The 20,406-nt window shown below is 43.0% G+C and overlaps 1 pseudogene; it reads right to left on the minus strand.

Annotated features, from left to right (window-relative positions):
- Positions 1-2,882: 2,882 nt before the first annotated feature.
- LOC109552603 (myelin-associated neurite-outgrowth inhibitor pseudogene) lies at positions 2,883-3,760 on the minus strand (annotated as a pseudogene).
- Positions 3,761-20,406: the final 16,646 nt, after the last annotated feature.

Here is a 20,406-nt window from a genome sequence, read left to right on the forward strand (position 1 = left end):
ACCCTCAGCTCCTGTAAATACTACATTTGCATAGCACTCAAGAAACAGAGTCATATAATACAACTGGTAGGCCTAATAACTAAACCAACAAGAATGTTGAGAAAAGATCAAACACAAGAGACAAAAGATTCTGGAAGCGCTTCTGTGCTTATCACCACGATGGCCCTGGCCCTGATGCTGGCCTCAGTTCTCAGAGGCAGCAAGCTGATGGGACCATCACTCATCGTGAAACGTTCAGTCACCTGGCCCAGATCCAAACAGGGTTTCCCTAAGCAGAGAAACATACCTTCTAAACCTTAGGGGAAGGCTGTAGAACAAAAATTTTTAAAAATGTCCATGATGATATCTATGTTTATAGGAATTAGTTCCTTTATTTGCCTGTCTCAGCTTCTAAAATAACTGTAATTTAGCTGAAAGACTCTCAAATTAGGAATGTCACATATAAAAAATGCAAAATTTCTCTGAATGTTCTACTATTGTGCTTAGGATATCAAATTATGCAACTTTATAACAGAAACTGTATTCCTTAATTTTACTGGAGCTAAATGCTAAAATTACAACATATGATAGTTTTGTTACTATTCATTATATCCAGATTCTTACCTGCTAGACAAGATCTACCTTTCACATTGATAACTGATGCCCCGATAGTTTCAAAATTGAAAAGATCTCCACAGAGATGTATTCCATAATGCAAAAGTATGATGAAGTCTCCCAACTCAACTTCACAAAAGGGAAACAAGATTTTTTTAGAAATTACAGGGGGGAAAGTGTTTATAAAGCTGATATAAATGGGGAGAAAACGCAACCCACTCTTTTCTTTCTCTTGAAAACACCATTTAATTCAGTGCTCGTGAAAACATTCACCCTGTGTGTGCCAAGTCTCAGGCAAGCTGGAAGAAACAGCCTATATAATTTCTCATAACTTCCTCCTGAATTCAAATGACTCCAACCCTTGCAGGTAGTCGCATGTGTGTATCTGTTTATGTGCACTCTGTTTGGGACTTTTAAAAAACATATACTAAAATCATATTTTCTCCTAACTTATTACACTAAACTGGGGAAACCGCTTCTCTGTTACTGGATCAGTTCAGGCCCTGGAGAACATATCGATATTACAAACCGCCCACTACACAGGTGGAATTACCAACAAAGAGTTGAAGAAGTTGACACTGTGTCTGGGGTAAATGGCTGCCACACACACACACACACACACACACACACACACACACACACACACACACACACACGAGTACACACAAAGGTAGGTTAAGTGCTCTTGAAGCAATTTAAAGTACTTATTAGTAAACACACTATGTTATAGACATTAGAAATAAATCTTCTGTTTACAATGATCCATGCAAAGATATTCCTAAATTTCTTATAAAATAAGATGCGAAAAATAAAATTATGAAGAGTACTCACTATAAAAAATAAGGTTACCAAAGGCTCAGGGGTCAGGTATCCCACTCACCATCCGGGGCTGAATGCCACCCCAGTGCCGGAGCCCTGACCAGCTGCCGGAGCCGTAAGGAGAGTAAGGTGCCCCCCCCCCCACCTGAGGCCCACAGCTCTTGAAATGACGTTGGGGTGACAGACTGCTGACAGACCGCTGAAAGGGAACAACCCTCACCCCCCACCCCCTCTGACTTCATCTGAGGACAGACCCACACACACACCCATCGATACAAGTTGGGCACATTTAGGCAAAAAATCCTCTTGGTTTCTTATGTACAATATTCAGATTTTAAACACAAAATCCTTTCTGTAATAAGTTCTGGCAGGCAAACACGTTCTAATGCTGCCTGGCCCTTTGCTGTCCACACGTGCTTTGTGCTGAGTGTCCCCAGCCGCAAGAAGATATGGCCAAAGGGGCTCACAGACAACAGGCGCCAGCCCTTTCCTCACACCTCCCCACAGCCATCTCCATGAGCGCCCTCCAGATGGTCTCAGAGGACAAGTCCCCATCGACTGCATGGGCCGAAACACAGCCACAGCCCTGCCTCTCTACAAGGAACAATCAATATCCAATAAAGTTTTGTTCCCTTTTAAAAGTTCTTAAATATACAACTTTCTTCATAACACACAGCTGAATGAAGTCTTTGCCCTTCCTTGTGGGAGGGAGAACAACAATGCCTACATATGTTTTCAGGTGACTCAAACATTTCCCCCGAGGGGGCAGGGGAAAGGAATGATTTTTCTAAGCTAAATAAAGGAGAGGCCAATACCTCCTCCAAGTGTGGCTGGTTCTCTTTCACATATCTTCCATCCCAGGAAAATAATTTCGCTCTACATAGGACTTTTCCATTAAACATATAGAAAGCATCATCTCTATCTGTAAGAGATTTGTAATGAAAATTTAGAGAAAATTGCTTTGCTGATACATAAACCACCTTTTGTCCCTAACTGGATTCATGGTAATCCCTAAGGACATCCACATCACACTGACCCCACAAGCCTAAATGGAGAGAAAGCCATTAACCTGGCTGCACCCCAAGCAGCGGTGGCCTCCCCACACTCTCCCTGTCCCTGCAACTCTCTCCCAGTGCAGTCCGTGCAAAAGGAACAGATGGGTGGAAAGTAGAAGTCCATGTTTCCAATTGGCAACCCACGTCAACACCAAAAGGCTGAAGAATCATCAAAGAGATTTCAGATGCTCTATGAAGAAATTCACTTTAACACTTATAACTTTAAGACTTTGCATACATTACAAGAGTGCATTGATGATACAAGTTGTAAAATACTTTTCCATTCCTTTGGATTTTGCATATGATGGTTCTGCATCAGTCACTGCAGGTAGATGGAACAAGCTTTGTTTTTGTGTTGTTTTTCTTTAAACATGCATTCAGCTAGATATGATTCAGAATAGATTAATACTCCCATTTTTTCATTACAGTTAGCTAAAAAATTGCCTGGCAGCCCACCAAACAGGATTTGCTTTAAGACCAACCCACAGAGTCAGTTGGAGACTGAGGGCGCTGGGACCTGCTGGGCCGGCCGTAGTAGTGTTTAGCTAAGTATCGAGAGCATTAAGAACAAAGTCCTGGTTGGAGGCCCAAGGCCTGCAGCACCAGCTGTGGAACCTCCACGATGTGACTGCACAGCTCCATCCGAAAACGTTTGCAGGGTGATCACCACTGAGGGGCCACATAGCTGTAGGTGGGTGTTCCTGGGGCCCGATAAGTGGGCACAGTGATGGGGTGGGGGGCGACAGGAGTTGGGGAGTGGGCGGCCAGTCAGCAAGGTAGCCGCTGACATGGCTATAGTGGTCCCCGCCACCGTGCCCATGGTGACCCCGTTGCCTCTAGGCAGAGGGATGGGAGCAGGAGACACCGTCGCTGGCATGCTGTTGGGCTGCACCACTGTGGTGTGGTGGATGACGTGACGGGGCTGCATACAGGGGCTGGGGGTAGTACGTGCCTTGCTGTGCGTGCGCGCTCTGCTGGGGGTAGGCACTTCGCAAGGGGTGTCCAGCGGTCTGGTAGGGGTTGGGGAGGAGGAGTACGGTGGCACCGCCCCGCTGGTGGGGGAACAGGACACTTTGTAAGGTGTGCCAGGAGTGTAACCTGTTTGGAAGGTAGGATTCGCTCCAGAGTACGTGTTGGGGGAATAGGCAGGAGATGCTGCGTAACCCATGGGGAAACCAGCTGGATATCCAATTTCTTTGGCATTTGCATAGGGAAGCGCAGAAGAACCCGGGCCATAAACAGGATTCATGATTTCAAGAACGCGCCGCGGCGGCGGCGGCGGCCTGGGCCTCACTGACCAGCGCTCGCTGGCCCGGGGCGGGCTCGGCGAGGGGCGCGCGCCGCGGAGGCCTGCTCCGATGCGCGGCTGAGCCGCGAGGCCCAGGTTGCCGCCGCCGCCTCCCCGGTCCGCGTTCCCCCTCGCCCAGCTCGGCCCGGCCCGCCTCTTCGCAGCCCGCGCTCGCTGCCGACGCTGCTCAGTCGCCCTTCACATAATCTTAATCACATTCAGTTGCGTACTGTATGCTTGGCTGAGTGTAGTCAGCTATTGAGCAACTCTGGGAATTTAGCTTAAAAAAAAAAACGCCAAGGCTTTTAGTAAAGACGTTAAGACAACTCAACAAGGAAAGAATAGTCTTTTCAACAAATGGTGCTGGAACAACTGGATATCCACATGCAAATGATGAAGTTGGATCCCTACCTCTTACCATATATGAGAATTAACTCAAAATGGATCAAAGACCTAAATGCAAGAGTTAAAACTGTGAGTCATATGAAGACATAAGTGTAAATCTTTGTGACCTTGAATTAGGCAGTGGTTTTATAGATATGACACCTGAAGTTCAGGTGACGAAAGAAAAAAAGTAGATAAATTGGACTTCATCAAAATTTAAAACTTTTGTGCATCAAAGGCAACTATTGAGAAAAAGAAGACAACCCACAGAATGGGAAAAATCATATATCTGAGAAGGGTCTAGAATCTTAAAGAGTTCTTTAACTCTTATAACTCATCCGTAAAATGACAACCCAACGATAAATGGGCAAAAGGTTTGAACAGACATTTCTACAAAGCAGATACACTAAATGTCAATAAGGATATGAAAAGATGTTGAATATCATTGGTCACTAGGGAAATGCAAATCAAAATCACAGTGAGATACCACTGCATCCCACTAGCATGGGTATAATCAAAACAATCGACCGTCAAAAAGATGGCAAAGCTGGAGAAATTGGAGTATTCATATACTGCTGGTGGGAAAGTAAAATGGTGCAGCTGCTTTAACAAAACATTTTGGGGCATCCCTGGTGGCACAGTGGTTAAGAATTCGCCTGCCAATGCAGGGGACACAGGTTCAAGCCCTGGTCCAGGAAGATCCCACATGCTGCATAGCAACTAAGCCCATGTGCCACAACTACTGAGCCTGTGCTGTAGAGCCCGCAAGCCACAACTACTGAGCCCACGTGCCACAACTACTGAAGCCCTCGCTCCTAGAGCCTGTGCTCCACAACAAGAGAAGCCACTGCAATAAGAAGCCTGTGCACCACAGCAAAGGGTAGCCCCTGCTCAACGCAATTAGAGGAAGCCCGCCCGCAGCAACAAAGACCCAACGCAGCCATAAATAAATAAATAAATAAAAAAGTTTAAAAGATACGTTCACGTAAAAACTTGTACATGAATGTTCGTAGTAGCATTATTCATAAGTAGCATTATTCCCCAAAAGTGGAAGTAATTTAAATGTCCATCTACTGATGAATGGATAAATAAAATGTGGTCTATCCATACAATGGAATATTTAACCATAAAAAGGAATGAATAAACACACACACACACACACACACACACAAAAAGGAATGAAACACTGACACAAGCTACAACGTGTATGAACCTTGAAAACTATGCTAAGTCAAAGAAGCCAAGTACAAAAGGCTACATATTGTATGATTCTATTTTTAAGAAATGCCCAGAATAGGCAAATCCACAGAGACAGAGAGTTGATCCATGGTTGCTTAGGACTGGGGGAAAGAAATAATGGGGAGTGATCGCTACCGAGTATGAGGTTCCCATCTGGGATCATGAAAATGGTCTGGAAAACAGATAATGGTGATAGTTGCAGAACGCTTGTGAATCTACTAAAAGTCACTGATTTGTACATTTTAAAAAGGTTGTAGGACTTCCCTGGTGGTCCAGTGGGTAAGACTCTGCACTCCCAATTCAGGGGGCCTAGGTTTGATCTCTGGTCGGGGAACTAGATCCCGTATGCATGCAGCAACTAAGAGTTCGCATGCCCAACTAAGAAGGCTGCATGCCGCAACGAAGATCCCGTGTGCCACAACTAAGACCCGGCGAGCCAAAATAAATAAAATTATTTTAAAAACACAAAATTAAAAAAATAAAAAGGTGGCTTTTTTTTTTTTTTTTTTTGCGGTACGCGGGCCTCTCACTGTTGTGGCCACTCCCGTTGTGGAGCACAGGCTCCGGACGCGCAGGCCCAGCGGCCATGGCTCACGGGCCCAGCCGCTCCACGGCATGTGGGATCCTCCCGGACCGGGGCACGAACCCGCGTCCCCTGCATCGGCAGGCGGACTCTCAACCACTGCACCACCAGGGAAGCCCCAGGTGGCTTTTATGGTATGTGAATTATATCAAATTAAAAAAAGAAAGAAAGGAAGGAAGGAAGGAAGGAAGGAAAGAAGGAAGAAAAGAAAGAAAGAAAAGAAAGAAAGAAAGGAAGAAAGAAAGAAATAAACAGGGAGTAGACAATCAAGGGCCTCAGATAAAAAGTACCTACCACATAATAATGGGGCCAAACCTTATGTTCTTTCTTCATAGGGGAGCACCTCAGACCCTCACACAGAAATTATTTTTATTTTAGACAAAGTTCCAACAGTCTGGATTGTCCGTTTCCTTTGATGCATGGTAAGCCACGACATTCTTCCTCTAAAAACTGCCCTTCCTCACAGAGGTGGCCCCAGCAGCCATTTTTATCCTAAGGTCCGATGACCTTATCAATCGGACCACAGGGAAACCTAACCCAAAAGGGCCAATCTGATTCTCTCCTCTGGGATTGGCACTGGGAGAGAGGCAGCTCTTTGTTCTCTGCAAGTGACCAGAACTGAGTTGATGTAACCTTAGGGTTTGTGGCAGACTCATGTTTATGGAGAAGCCAAGAAGGGGAGTTTACAGAAGCAAAAGAAAAGAACTGGACAGGCAAAGGGAGCAGAGGTGAGCAATACTAGGAAAATGGCCTCTTTGGTTTCCGCTGAGTTTCTACTTCCTGGTTCTGCCTCCTTGGTTCACTTTTGCCCTTAAGGTACCCCCATAAGCTTATAATAAATGTTCGTTTTTTTTCTTAAACTAGAACGCTTTTGAAAGTTGGGATTGAAAAGGCTTTGGCTATAGCGCTAGGTTCCAAGAGATGAAAAATGTACTGTCACTGGTAATGTGGGCGTTAAAACAAATGTTTGTATGAATGCAGCAAATTAGAGATGGGAGGCACTGCTTGAGGCCACCAATGCTAAGAGCAGCAAGAAATAGATTAATAGTCCATAAAAAGAAATAAGTTCCTATAAAAAGCTCCAAAAGTACTGCAAAAAGCTCATCAGTCTGTTACCATTTAGTTGCGAGGCCAGCAGTGGCTGGCCTCAGTGCATATTAGAGCGTGGTTTGGTTATAGCACGGTCATTACAATGGCCTCGAGATGCAAAAGGCCAGTCAGATGAAGCTGTATGCTTCAATGAAAAAGACGTTTAAATTAACTTTCAGGCATTTATAGATGTAAGATTCACTTATCTGGCACGTAGACATTGTAAAATCTGTCATTGTATAACATAATGACAGATGCATGTGCTCCAAATGTGTAATTATATATCTCCAGAAACAGCACATTCCCTAAATAAAGAACAAGCTGGTAGCAGAAGTGAGGAATAAATCACTTTATAATTTTACTGTTGCTTTCCCCATGGAGTTCTTGAGGCTAAACTTGGTGTGGAACATAGCCGTATGTTCCATATCTAATAGGCCGTATGTTGACCATATCTGCTAGATCAGCGGGTCTCAACCTATCAGACTCAAAGTCCCTTTAAAAAGAAATATTTTCTGATATCCCGTTAGGAGGCCTGAAAGAAATTAATATGAAATATAATTGGCCTGCACTCAAATATGTATATGTAAATGTGTATATATATAAATGTTTAGTTTGCATTTTCATAATGATTAATCTTGAGCTTTACAGGTGCTTATAGGCCATTTGTACATCTTTGGAGAAATGTCTGTTCAGATCCTTTGCCCATTTCTTTTTTTTTTTTTTTTCTTTTGCAGTACGCGGGCCTCTCACTGTTGTGGCCTCTCCCGTTGCGGAGCACAGGCTCCGGATGCACAGGCTCAGCGGCCATGGCTCACGGGCCCAGCCGCTCCGCGGCATGTGGGATCTTCCCGGACCGGGGCACGAACCCTTGTCCCCTGCATCGGCAGGAGGACTCTCAACCACTGCACCACCAGGGAAGTGCCCATTTCTTAATTGGGTTATTTGTCTATTTTAAGTTGTAAGTGTTCTTTATATATTGCAGCTGAAATTCCTTATCAGATATATGATCTGCAAATGTTTCCTCCCATTCAGTGGGTGGGGGGAATTATAGCTTATCAAAATGGAGAAAATGGGAAGTATGATATTCTTGCAGATGAGCTGGACCTGTTTCTGAAACTGTGTCTTAAAATCTCAGCACACTTGACATTTGGTTTCAGAGTAGTATAAAGTCCTCAGAGACCACATCCTTTGGTAGGCAACAGAGAATAGAAGATGGATAGGAAAAAAGCTGTGAATACAAGAGGTGATGGAGCAGTTGTGAGGTCGACTTGCGGGAGTTGTATCTGATATTACTGAAAACAAAGGTATTCAGGAGTGGATACAGTGTGTGCCAGACACTGGGATATATATGATTATTTACTAGTTATGCATCCTTAGATGAGCTATTTACTTTTGGGGAGTATGTTTCTTTTTTTTATATAAATTTATTTTATTATTTAGTTATTTATTTAGACTGCGTTGGGTCTTTGGTTGCTGCGCACAGGCTTTCTCTAGTTGTGGTGAGTGGGGCCTACTCTTCGTTGTGGTGCACGGGCTTCTCATTGCGATGGCTTCTCTTGATGCGGAGCACAGGCTCTAGGCACGCGGGCTTCAGTAGTTGTGGTGCATGGGCTTAGTTGCTCCGCGGCATGTGGGATCTTCCCGGACCAGGGCTCGCACCCGTGTCCCCTGCATTGGCAGGCGGATTCTTAACCACTGTGCCAGCAGGGAAGCCCGGGAGTATGTTTCTTTGTATGTAAAATGGGGATCGATGTTCTTGTGTCAAATATGATATCGCCTTTATGATATTAATAACAACAGCTAATAATATGCTGCTAAAAGCTTTATAGGCTTCCTTTCACTTGGTCTCATGTGAACCTAGGTGGGCACTGAGGAGTAAAACTGAGACTTCGATCATGCAACGGGTTCAGTCAGGATTTGAGTCCATGTCTGTCTGATTCCAGAATCTTTGCTCTTAAATATTTCATTATGTAGCTTTAAAATGCTGTGAAATCATTTTGTCCACTAAATCATTGTGTAATATTATGTGGGACTGTTTTTATGGTTCCATTGCTTGGTATGTTATGTAAGTTTAAGGGATAATGAGGATTGTGGGGGTCACCTTGAAATGGGAGAAGTCATGCTTGTGGAGATGCTAGTTATTGGAACCCCCATACATTTCATCATGTTCCCCGACATTAGCATATGATGTAATATCTTCTCAAATTTACTTGGAAACTATTAGATAGCTAATTATTTGGAAGGATTACCCAACAGACTCAGGAAAATAGGACCTGAAGATACAGTCCCATTAGTGTCAAATCTGATAACTTTCCCAGATGGTGTCTTAATTACTGTGGGGGGACAGAATAATGATTCCCCCTGAGGATATCAGTGTTCTAATCCCTGCAACCTGTGACTGTATTAACATTATATGGCAAAAGGGACTTTGCAGATGTGATTAAGGATTTTAAGACTGGAAGAGTAGCCTGAATTATCCAGGTGAATTTAATCACAAGGTTCTTAAAAAATGGAAGAGGGGCTGAAGATCAGAGTCAGAAAAGGCCTGTGACAACAGAAGCACAGGTGAGAGTGATGAGATTGCTAATTGGAGGCCATGAGCCAAACAATGAAGCTTTCTGGAAAAGGCAAGAAATGGATTCCCCCCAGTGCCTCCTGAAGGAACACAGCCTGCCAACACCTTGATTTTGGCCCATTAGACCCATTTTGGATTTCTGATCTCCAGAACTGTAAAATAATAGATTTGTGTTTTCTTTTTTTTTTATTTGATTATTTTAAATTAGATATTTTAATATGAGATAATTGTAGACTCACAGTTGTAAGAAATAATACAGAGAAATTCTCTATACCAGATTTTCTATACCAGTAATTCTCTATTACCAGTTTCCTCCAACGGTAATATCTTACAAAACTATGATACATTGTCACAACCAGGATATCAACATTGGTACAGCCAGGATAGAGTACAGCTCCATCACCACAAGGATCCCTTTTCTTGCCCTTTTATAGCCACATCCAACCCTCTCCACCTCCCTTGGCCCCTGATTCCCAGCAATCACTCACCTGTTCTCCATTTCCAAAATTTTGTCATTTCAAGAATGTTATATAAATGGAATTATACAGTATGGAACCTATTGGGATTGGCTTTTTTTCATCCAGAATAACTACCTAAAGTTTCATCTACATTGTTGCCTATATCAATAATTTGTTCCCCCTTTTTTTTACTGCATAGTATCACATGCTATCCTGTCCTATTAATCTACCCCTCCACTAATACCACACACTATTAACTACATGCAATGGATGTACCAGTTTGTTTAACCACTCACCAACTGAAAGACATCTGGGTCGTTTCCAGTTTGGGGCTATTACAAATAAAACTATTATAAAACTATTATTATAAAATAAAACTATTATGAATATTTGTACACAGGTTTTTAGTGTGAACATAAGTTTTCATCTCTCAGAGTTAAATCCCCGAGATTGCAGTTGCCAGGTTATATGGTAGTTGCACATTTAGTGTTTTAAGAAACTGCCAAACTATTTTCCAGAGTAGCTGTAACATTTTACATTCCCACCAACAAAGTGTGTGATCCAGTTTTTTTGCATCCTCATCGGCATTTGGTGTTGTCACTATTTTTTATTTTAGCCATTTTGATAAATGTGTAGTTGTATCTCCTTGTGATTTTAACTTGCATTTCTATAAAGATTAATGATGTTGCGTATTTTTGTGCGTGCATATTTGTCATCTATGTATCCTCTGCAGTGAATTCTCATTTTCTAATTGGGTTATTTGATTTTTACTATTTAGTTTTGACAGGTTTTAATATATTCTAGATCCTATTTTTCATCAAATATGTGGTTTGTAAATATTTTCTTCCAGTCCATATCTTGACTTTTCATCTTCTTAATGTGGTCTTTTGCAGAGCAAACATTTTTAATTTTGAAGAGGACTGATTTATTTATTAATTTTTTTGCGGTACGCGGGCCTCTTACTGCCGTGGCCTCTCCCGTTGCGGAGCACAGGCTCCGGACGTGCAGGCTCAGCGGCCATGGCTCACGGGCCCAGCCGCTCCGCAGCATGTAGGATCTTCCCGGACCGGGGCACGAACCCCTGTCCCCTGCATCGGCAGGCGGACTCTCAACCACTGCGCCACCAGGGAAGCCCTATTTTTTCTTTTTCTTTTATGGATTGTACTTTTAGTGTCAAGTCTATGAATTCTTTGCATAGTCCTAGATCCTGAAGATATTCTCCATTTTCTTCTAAAAAGTTTATAGTTTTACATTTTATATTTAAGTCTGTGATTCATTTCTTGAGCCAATTTTTAATAGGTTTTGAAAAGGCAAGAAATAGATTCCCCCCAGCGCCTCCTGAAGGAACACAGCCTGCCAACACCTTGATTTTGGCCCATTAGACCCATTTTGGATTTCTGATCTCCAGAACTGTAAAATAAAATATTTGTGTTTTCTTAAGCCACTGAATTTGTCATAGTTTGTTACAGCATCAATAGGAAACGAATATAATTACTAACTCCATAGAAACACTATAAGCATAAGATTCTTTTATTTATTTTATTTATTTATTTATTTACAGCAAGGAAACACTCATTTATTCTCCACTTGAATACCATGCTTGAGATTTAAAATCATGTTTGGCAGTGTACTGCAGGATGCTAAATAAGACTTCACCCATATTGCTTTGGATTTCTTGATATCTTGCTATGTTTTCCATCATCCATTGGAACAATTAGTTCAGTTTCCTAGAAACATTTGAACTGTAGTTAGAAGTTTACCCAATAACCCAGTACCCTCCAGGGTTTTGTTTTGTTTTGTTTTGTTTTTTTCCTGGCTGTGTTTGGTCTTCATTGCTGCGGGTGGGCTTTCTCTAGTTCCGGCGAGCAGGGGCTACGCTTCATTGTGGTGTGCGGGCTTCTCATTGCGGTGGCTTCTCTTATTGCGGAGCACGGGCTCTAGGCGCGCGGGCTTCAGTAGTTGTGGCTTGCGAGCTCTAGATCACAGGCTCTGTAGTTGTGGCGCACGGGGTTAGTTGTTCCACGGCATGTGGGATCTTCCTGGACCAAGGATCGAACCTGTGTCCCCTGCATTGGCAGGCGGATTCTTAACCACTGTGCCAGCAGGGAAGTCCAAACGTGGAGGGAAATTTTTTTTTTTTTGGAGGTGCCGAGCAGCACGCAGAGATCTTAGTTTCTTAGTTCCCCCACCAGGGATCGAACCTGTGCCCCCTGCAGTGGAAGTGCAGAGTCTTAACCACTGGACCGCCAGGGAAGTCCAAGACTTTTATCTTATTAATCTTTGCATAGAATCAGCTTTTAGTTTTGTTAGTCATCTCAGTTGTTTATATTTTGTTGATTTCTGTCCTAATAGTTAAAATTTCTTTCTTGTTTCTTTCATTTGCTTCTTTTCTAGTATTTGAGTTGAATGCTTAGCCTCATGTCTTTCTTAACCTTTCTTGTTTCCTGATAAATGTATATAAAGCTATAAATTTCCTTTTAAAATAGTGCTTTCACTGTGTCCCACCAATTTTGACGTGTGGTGTTTTCACTATCATCCAGTTTTAAATATTTCCAAGAGTCATTTAGCAATATTTTATTTGGTTTCCAAATATTTTAAAAATTTATCTTTTTTAAAAAATAAACCTTATTTTTTAGAAGAGTTTTATTTATTTATTTATTTATTTATATTTTGGCCATGCCATGCAGCTTGTGGGATCTTAGTTCCTCCACCAGGGATTGAACCGGGGCCCGCAGCAGTGGAAGGGCAGAGTCCTAACCACTGGACTACCAGGGAATTCCCTAAAAATTTATCTTTTCAAAATTAATTTCAAATTTCATTAAAATGCAGTTGGAAAACCTGATCTATATCATATTGTTCATTGGGAATATATTGAAGGAGATACATGCATGTCTGTTTTGCAAATGTTCCATGTGCACCCTAAAAGAACATGCATTCTTAGTGGGTGTTGAATTCTCTGTATATCTATTAGCTTGAGGGAGGCCCTCTCGAAGGAAGTACTTTTGAACTGAGATATGAATGTCAGGAAAGAGCCAACTCTCTGAAAATCTGGGGGGAAAGGATCCCAGGCACAGTGGACAGCAAGTGCAAAGGCCCTGATGTAAGAATGAGCTTGGTGTGTTCCAGGAATAGAAAGAAGACCTGGAACATAGTGGGCAAGGAGGAGAGTGAGGTGAGGTAAGATCCTGAGAGGTAGTCAGGGGCCAGATCAAGTAGGGCCTCAGAGGCAATCGTATGGACTTTTGATTTTAACCAACACAGTAAATTCATTGACCACACTTACCAGGTGATGTGCTATGAACTTTATGTAAGCCTGATGTCAAGTACAAACTGATCGCATTTTATACGATGGGGGAAGCACTTTGAGATTAAAAGTACCTTAGAGATCATATTTATCCCAGTCCTTTCCTTTTGCAAATAAGAAAACTAAGATGAGGTTTAAAAGAGTCTCACCGTTAGTCAGAGCCCAGGCTTTGGACATCCCCCACCCCCACCCCCGGCCACCTCTCTGACAGATAAGCTCTTAAAAGGGAGGACTCCACTTTCATTTAATTTCATTGAATTGTTACTGGAAGGAATCTTATAAACAAATATCATGCTCACCCATCCTATTTACTTATTTTGTAAATCTAGAGTTTTGCAGATAGAGTTTATTCAAAATGAGTTTCCCACAGGGACTTCTTCCTTTCCTCAAATATTCTGCTCTCATTTTACCCCTCTCTGCTTCACTTCAACATTTGGACCTGTTTCTATGAGGCAGCCACTTCAGCCCGCCTTATATTCTCCTGGGCACTACTGTCCCATTTCCAGGGTGACCTGTCCCAGCACTTTTTTGATAAGGCCTCTGTGGCACATTCAGAAAACCTCCGCATCACAAAGATACTCACAGTAATTACCCATCGGTACTGCCTGGCTGCATGTGGGTTTTCTCACCTCACCCACCTGGGAGGCGAAGCCACTCTGCTCTCCCAGCAGCACGGGAGCTAACGTGGCTGTACCCTGAGCAAGCAAAGCTGAATCCAGATACTGCGCCAGGCAGTCCTCAAACCGTGAGTGGGCACAGTGTACACGTGATGCCTCCCTGCCTGTGAGCCTGGCTCCACACAGGCATCAGCAAGTGCCTTTGGGAACGTAGTCTTTTAGTGCTTTATCTGCTGAAAGCAGATTTATTCCCATCAGAAAGGTAGAAATTTCTTCCCTGATGGTGGATGGCAAAGTCAATGCCTCAGGCAAGATCAGTGCCTCCAATTCCATCCGAAGAAAGCCAAAGGTAAGATTTGTATCCACCAACCACTGGTTTATCCCTTCTTCTTTGCGTATCGTCACAAATATTGTTCTCCTGGCTTGCTGGCCAAGCTGGGGATCTCCACTGGAATATTTTCTTACAAGACACATTTATATGTGGTTGGAAGAAACAAAAAAGTATGAACAGCAAGCCATCACCAAGCCTCCAATTGAGACTCAGACTAAGAGAGTCTAGACTGCAAAAAACTATATATATTTTAATGATATAAGGAAATTTCCACAAAATATAAAAATCCCACAGTTGCCTAAGCATTGGTTTTTGCTTTTGTTAATTTAAAAAATTGTGGTAAATATACATAACATAAATTTAACTATTTTTAAGTGTACAATTTAGCGGCATTAAGCACATTCACAGTGTTGTACAACCATGGCCGTTATCCATTTCCAGAATTTTTTCATCATCAGCAGCTTTGTGCTCGTTAAACACTAACTCTTCATTTCCTTCTCCCCCCCAGCCCCTGGTGACCTTTATTCTACTTTCTATCTCTATGGATTTGCCTGTTCTGGATATTTCATATCAACGGAGTCATATAGTATGTGGCCTTTTGTGTCTGGCTTACTTCACTTAGCATAATGTTTTCAAGGTTCATCCGTGTTGTAGCATGTGTCAGTACTTCATTCCTTTTTATGGCCAAATAATATTCCATTGTATGTATATAACCCATTTTGTTTATCCATTCACCTCTCATGGGCACTTGGGTTGTTTCCACCTTTTGGCTATTGTCAATAATACTGCTATGATCATTTGTGTACCAGTATGTATCTGAGTCCTTGCCTTTAATTCTTTTGGGTATATGCCTAGGAGTGGAATAGCTGGATCATATAGTAATTTTGCATTTAAGTATTTGAGAAACTTAAATACATGAGGAACCCAAGCATTAGATTTTGTATTTAAAATATATTTGTCACAATTAAAAAGAGAGAATCGAAGTATTTGTTATAGCTGCCATAATAAAGCACCAGAGACTGGGTGGCTTAAATAGCAGAAATTTGACGTACAAGATAAAGGTGTCAGCAGAGTTGGTTTCTTCTAAGGCTTCTCTCTTTGTCTTATAGACAGCCATCTTCTCCCTGTATCTTCACATGATCTTCCCTCTGTGCCTGTGTCCTAATCACCTCTTCTTATAAGGACACCAATCAGATTGGATTAGGAGCTACCCATATGATCTCATTTTACCTTAATTACCTCATTAAAGGCTACATCTCCAAATACAGTCATTTTCTGGGATAATGGGGGTTAGAACTTCAACATAAGCATTTGGTGGTGGCGGGAGCAAGCCTGAACCTACAGGAGGGGTAGAGCCAGCCATATGCCAACTCTCTTTTTTTTAAAATAAATTTATTTATTTATTAATTTATTTATTTTTGGCTGTGTTGGGTCTTCGTTGCTGTGCGCGGGCTTTCTCTAGTTGCGGCGAGCAGGGGCTACTCTTCATTGTGGTGCGCGGGCTTCTCATTGAGGTGGCTTTTCTTGTTGCAGAGCACAGGTTCTAGGCGCACAGGCTTCAGTAGTTGTGGCTCACGGACTCAGTAGTTGTGGCTCGTGGGCTCTAGAGCACAGGCTTAGTAGTTGTGGCGCATGGGCTTAGTTGCTCCATGACATGTGGGATCTTCCCAGACCAGGGCTTAAACCCATGTCCCCTGCATTGGCAGGCAGATTCCTAACCACTGCACCACCAGGGAAGTCCATATATGCCAACTCTTGACTGACTGACCCAAAACAAATCATGGTAGAGGGAAACACAAAAGATGGTTTTTAAGCTTGATTCCTGGATTTCAGGAAAACATCATTTGACCTTTTCTGATATCTCTGAATTTATTATTATCTGTGACATATTTCAGTGAGGATTGAGGTGAGTCTTATCTCCTTAAACTTGCATTCAGGGTTAAAGGCTTTTAATAAATACCTTTGCAAGAAAAAAGTGAACTCTAATTGAAGACTCACATCTCCCTTAAGTAAGAAATGTCCTGCAGATTGTGTTCTGCCTTGAACACCTTTCAGTGTCATTTGCTATCCTTCTATGGCATCATTTTAAATAGCTGCATAGAGTGCTATTACATGAGTGTACCATAATTTATTTTTATTTTTTAACATCTTTATTGGGGTATAATTGCTTTACAATGATGTGTTAGTTTCTGCTTTATAACAAAGTGAATCAGTTATACATATACATATGTTCCCATATCTCTTCCCTCTTGCGTCTCCCTCCCTCCCACCCTCCCTATCCCAGCCCTCCAGGCGGTCACAAAGCACCTAGCCGATATCCCTGTGCCATGCGGCTGCTTTCCACTAGCTATCTACCATAATTTATTTAACCTACACTCTAGTGTTGGATTTAAAGGAATTTTTCAAATTCTTACTCAGATTCTGTTCTTTCTATTACCACCACCCAATTCCTAGTCTAGGTTGCTTTTTGAGTCACTCTTATATGATTCCAGCAGACTTCTAAAAGTAATCTCCCTTCCCAGGGTTTCCCCCTTCACCCAACATCCTCATGGATGTCTGAAGGATGTTCTTAAGTCACTGCTTTCCTCACATCTCCCGTCAACCCAAGAATGGCTCCACCTTAACTTTGCAATTGGTCCAAACATCTCAGCCCTTAAAAAAAAAAAAAAAGATTTTCCCAAATCAGCCTTTATTTAACTTTCATCCACTTTCTTCCCAATCTGGGGAGCCAGTCAAGTCTACTTGTAGTCTTAACACATACCATACTCATTTCTCTGGACCTGGCTGGGGCCACTAGTCCTGTTGGGAATACCTTTTCTCATCCCACTGAATGTTTCCAGTCTCTTCATCTAGGAGGGCCAGCTTATGTGTCACAAGCTTCATAAAGCCCCCTGTGACTACTCTTGTCTGTATGGATTTTATTTTACCTTTCTTTGAGCTTCTGTCTCACTGAGATGGGACCACATCATTTATGAAGCAGTAAGAAGTAAGCTTATGTCCCTCCTGGCTAGACTAGAAGGTCCAGAGACCTTGTTGTAAATGTCCCAGTCACACTGGCCATCTGACAGTTCTTTGAACATACTCATTTCTTTCCCACTTCAGTGCTTTGTGCTTGCCGTCCCTCTGCCTGAAATGTCCTGCCTCCAACTCGTCATGGTCAGTTCCTTCTTGACATTCAGATCTAGTTTAAATGTCACTTCCTTGGAGAGGCCATCCCTGACCCCTGTCAGAAATAACTCCATTGTTTTTAGCACAGCGCATTGCTTATTTCTTTCAGACCCTTTATCCCAGGCTGTGCTCAACTCATCCCTTTACACATTGCTTGCCCATCTTCTGCACTTCGCCTAACCTCCAGGACAGCCTCTCTGGTTCATTTGTTTATCCTGGCACCTACCCAGTGCCAGGGTGCTCAATAAATGTTTGCTGAATGAATTGGTGAGATTGGATGGAATGGAGAAAGAGAAGGGAGATTGTGAGGCTGTCCCTTGGATTTCTGACTTGGGAAACTGAGCTGATGGCAGGTGGTGCTACTAACCGAGCTTGGGAGTTCCAGAAGAGCCCATGTGGGTGGGGGTGGAGGAAGCAGAGATGGTTATTTCTCCCCTGTACTTATTTGAGTTGCCTCTAAACTATTTAAGTAGAATATTCATCTACACATGGTTAAATATATGGGCCTAGAGCTTAGGAGTGATACTTGGGCACTGTCCAAATAACAATAATAGTCAGCATCGTTAGACATGGTTAACACTTTAAATAACAATAATACCTAACTTTTTTTTTTTTTTTAATTTATTTTTGGCTGCATTGGGCTTCATTGCTGCGCACAGGCTTTCTCTAGTTGTGGCAAGCAGGGGCTACTTTTTGTTGCAGTGTGCGGACTTCTCACTGCAGTGGCTTCTCTTGTCGCGGAGCATGGGCTCTAGGTTCATGGGCTTCAGTAGTTGCAGCACACGGGCTCAGTAGTTGTGGCGCACAGACTTAGTTGCTCCACGGCATGTGGGATCTTCCCGGACCAGGGCTCAAACTCGTGTCCCCTGCATTGGCAGGTGGGTCCTTAACCACTGTACCACCAAGGAAGTCCAATAATACCTAACATTTATTGACCGCTTACTCTGTGCCAGGCAGTGTGCTAAGTGCTTCACATACATTTACTCTTAGAACATTTAATATTTAATACAACCCTTGGATACAAAGATACAACTAAGTTTTCTAAGAATTGGGTAAACTGAGGCCTCTCTGCTAATTAGTGGGCGGGCTAGGATTTGAAGCCAGGTGGTCAGTTTCCAGTGTCCCAGCTCTTCCCCACTGCACTAGTGTGCTGGAATAGGCATGCAGACACACAGAACCAAGCCCATTGCCTTTGAGGAGCTTCTTGTTTCCTTGGGGAAATAAAATAACTCATAACCTACTATACTCAACAGCCTTGCCTAAGGCTTGCCTAAGGCTCTTATCCAAGCCTGTCAAGTATGGTAATTATTTGATTAAAATGACTAGTATTGGCCTCCACCTCTGATTCCTGAAGACTCACATACATATGACCCTCATAATTCATTCAGAAGAACTAAGGAAGTTAGAAATGCAAAATCCTTTCCACAGATCATCATCTGTTTTGGAAACATGATTCATAACCCTCTTGGGACTGGAAAAGAGGAAACTGAAAGATCACAGTAAAAGTGAAAGAAGATTATGATGTCTACATCTATTCAAAAGAGAGCAGAAGCGGGGGACTCCCCTGGTGGTCCAGCAGCTAAGAAACCACACTCCCAATGCAGGGGGCCCAGGTTTGATCCTTCGTCAGGGAACTAGATCCCACATGCCGCAAATAAAGATCCCGCATGCTGCAACTAAAGATCCCACGTGCCACAACGAAGATCCCGTGTGCCGCAACTAAGACCTAATGCAGCCAAAAAAATAAATAAATAAATATTTTTTTTTAAAAGAGAGAAAGCAGAAGGATTTCAATCAGCGGACCCTCAGGGATTCCTGGAATGATGACTGCATTGGATTAGAGTATGGGTTGAGAAACATACAAGTAGCAGAAAGTGTAACCACACCCAGTGCACTCAAATGGTTACTTTGAATAAATGGGAGTAGTGGTCCCAGTTCCCCATGGGCTCTAAGAAACAGGGCTTTGTGCAGACAGTGACTGCGCAGAAGCCAAGCCTCTAATTTTTTAGGGCAACTGGCTTTAAGGGTATCTTTTTTTGTTGTTGTTGTTGTTGATTTTTGTTTTTTGTTTTTGGTGGTACGCGGGCCTCTCACTGTTGTGGCCTCTCCCGTTGCGGAGCACAGGCTCCGGACGCGCAGGCTCATCGGCCATGGCTCACGGGCCCAGCCGCTTCGCGGCATGTGGGATCTTCCCGGACCGGGGCACGAACCCGTGTCCCCTGCATCGGCAGGTGGACTCTCAACCACTGCGCCACCAGGGAAGCCCCTAAGGGTATCTTAATCACCTCCTCTTCACCGCATTGGTAAGGGAGGGATTCCCACCCTAGGGGTATGAGGATGGCTGAACATATGACACCCAGCACTGGACAGCTGAAATTGACAGCAGTTCATTGGTCACATATACTCACAGCACAGGGAAGAAGGACACCACATGCCCTGCAGGGTCACATGGGGGTAGCATTTAGGAACAGAGTGAACAACCAGAGGCAGTGGGAGGCAAGCTTGCTTTGTAGTATCCGGAGGGTGAGGTGTCCTGTGGTTCCCACAGGAGAATGTCGTTGGCTCTTTTGGATAATTCCATGGCCTGGTGGGGAATGCAAATCCACTATGCAGGGATCAGCAGAAACTGCATCTGGTCCATCTGATGAGGAAGGTTGTTTAACTAGGTGACATTTTCAATCAGACCAAGAAGAAAAACTTGCAGTTAAGCCAAACTAGGCCTTCCTGATTTCACCAGATGTTAAGGCAGCACGTAATATTAGACCTTGATTTTAGGCCTTACTCCACAGGATGGAATGCATCTGTGGGCTCTGTTGACTGCCCCTTGTCTCTAGATTTGGCACATTCTTGACCCTGACCCAAAGCTCAACGAGTGTTCTCATCTCCACCAACTTGGGACAGG

The sequence above is a fragment of the Tursiops truncatus genome, chromosome 13 (assembly GCF_011762595.2).
Source record: "Tursiops truncatus isolate mTurTru1 chromosome 13, mTurTru1.mat.Y, whole genome shotgun sequence".
Classification (NCBI taxonomy): domain Eukaryota; kingdom Metazoa; phylum Chordata; class Mammalia; order Artiodactyla; family Delphinidae; genus Tursiops; species Tursiops truncatus.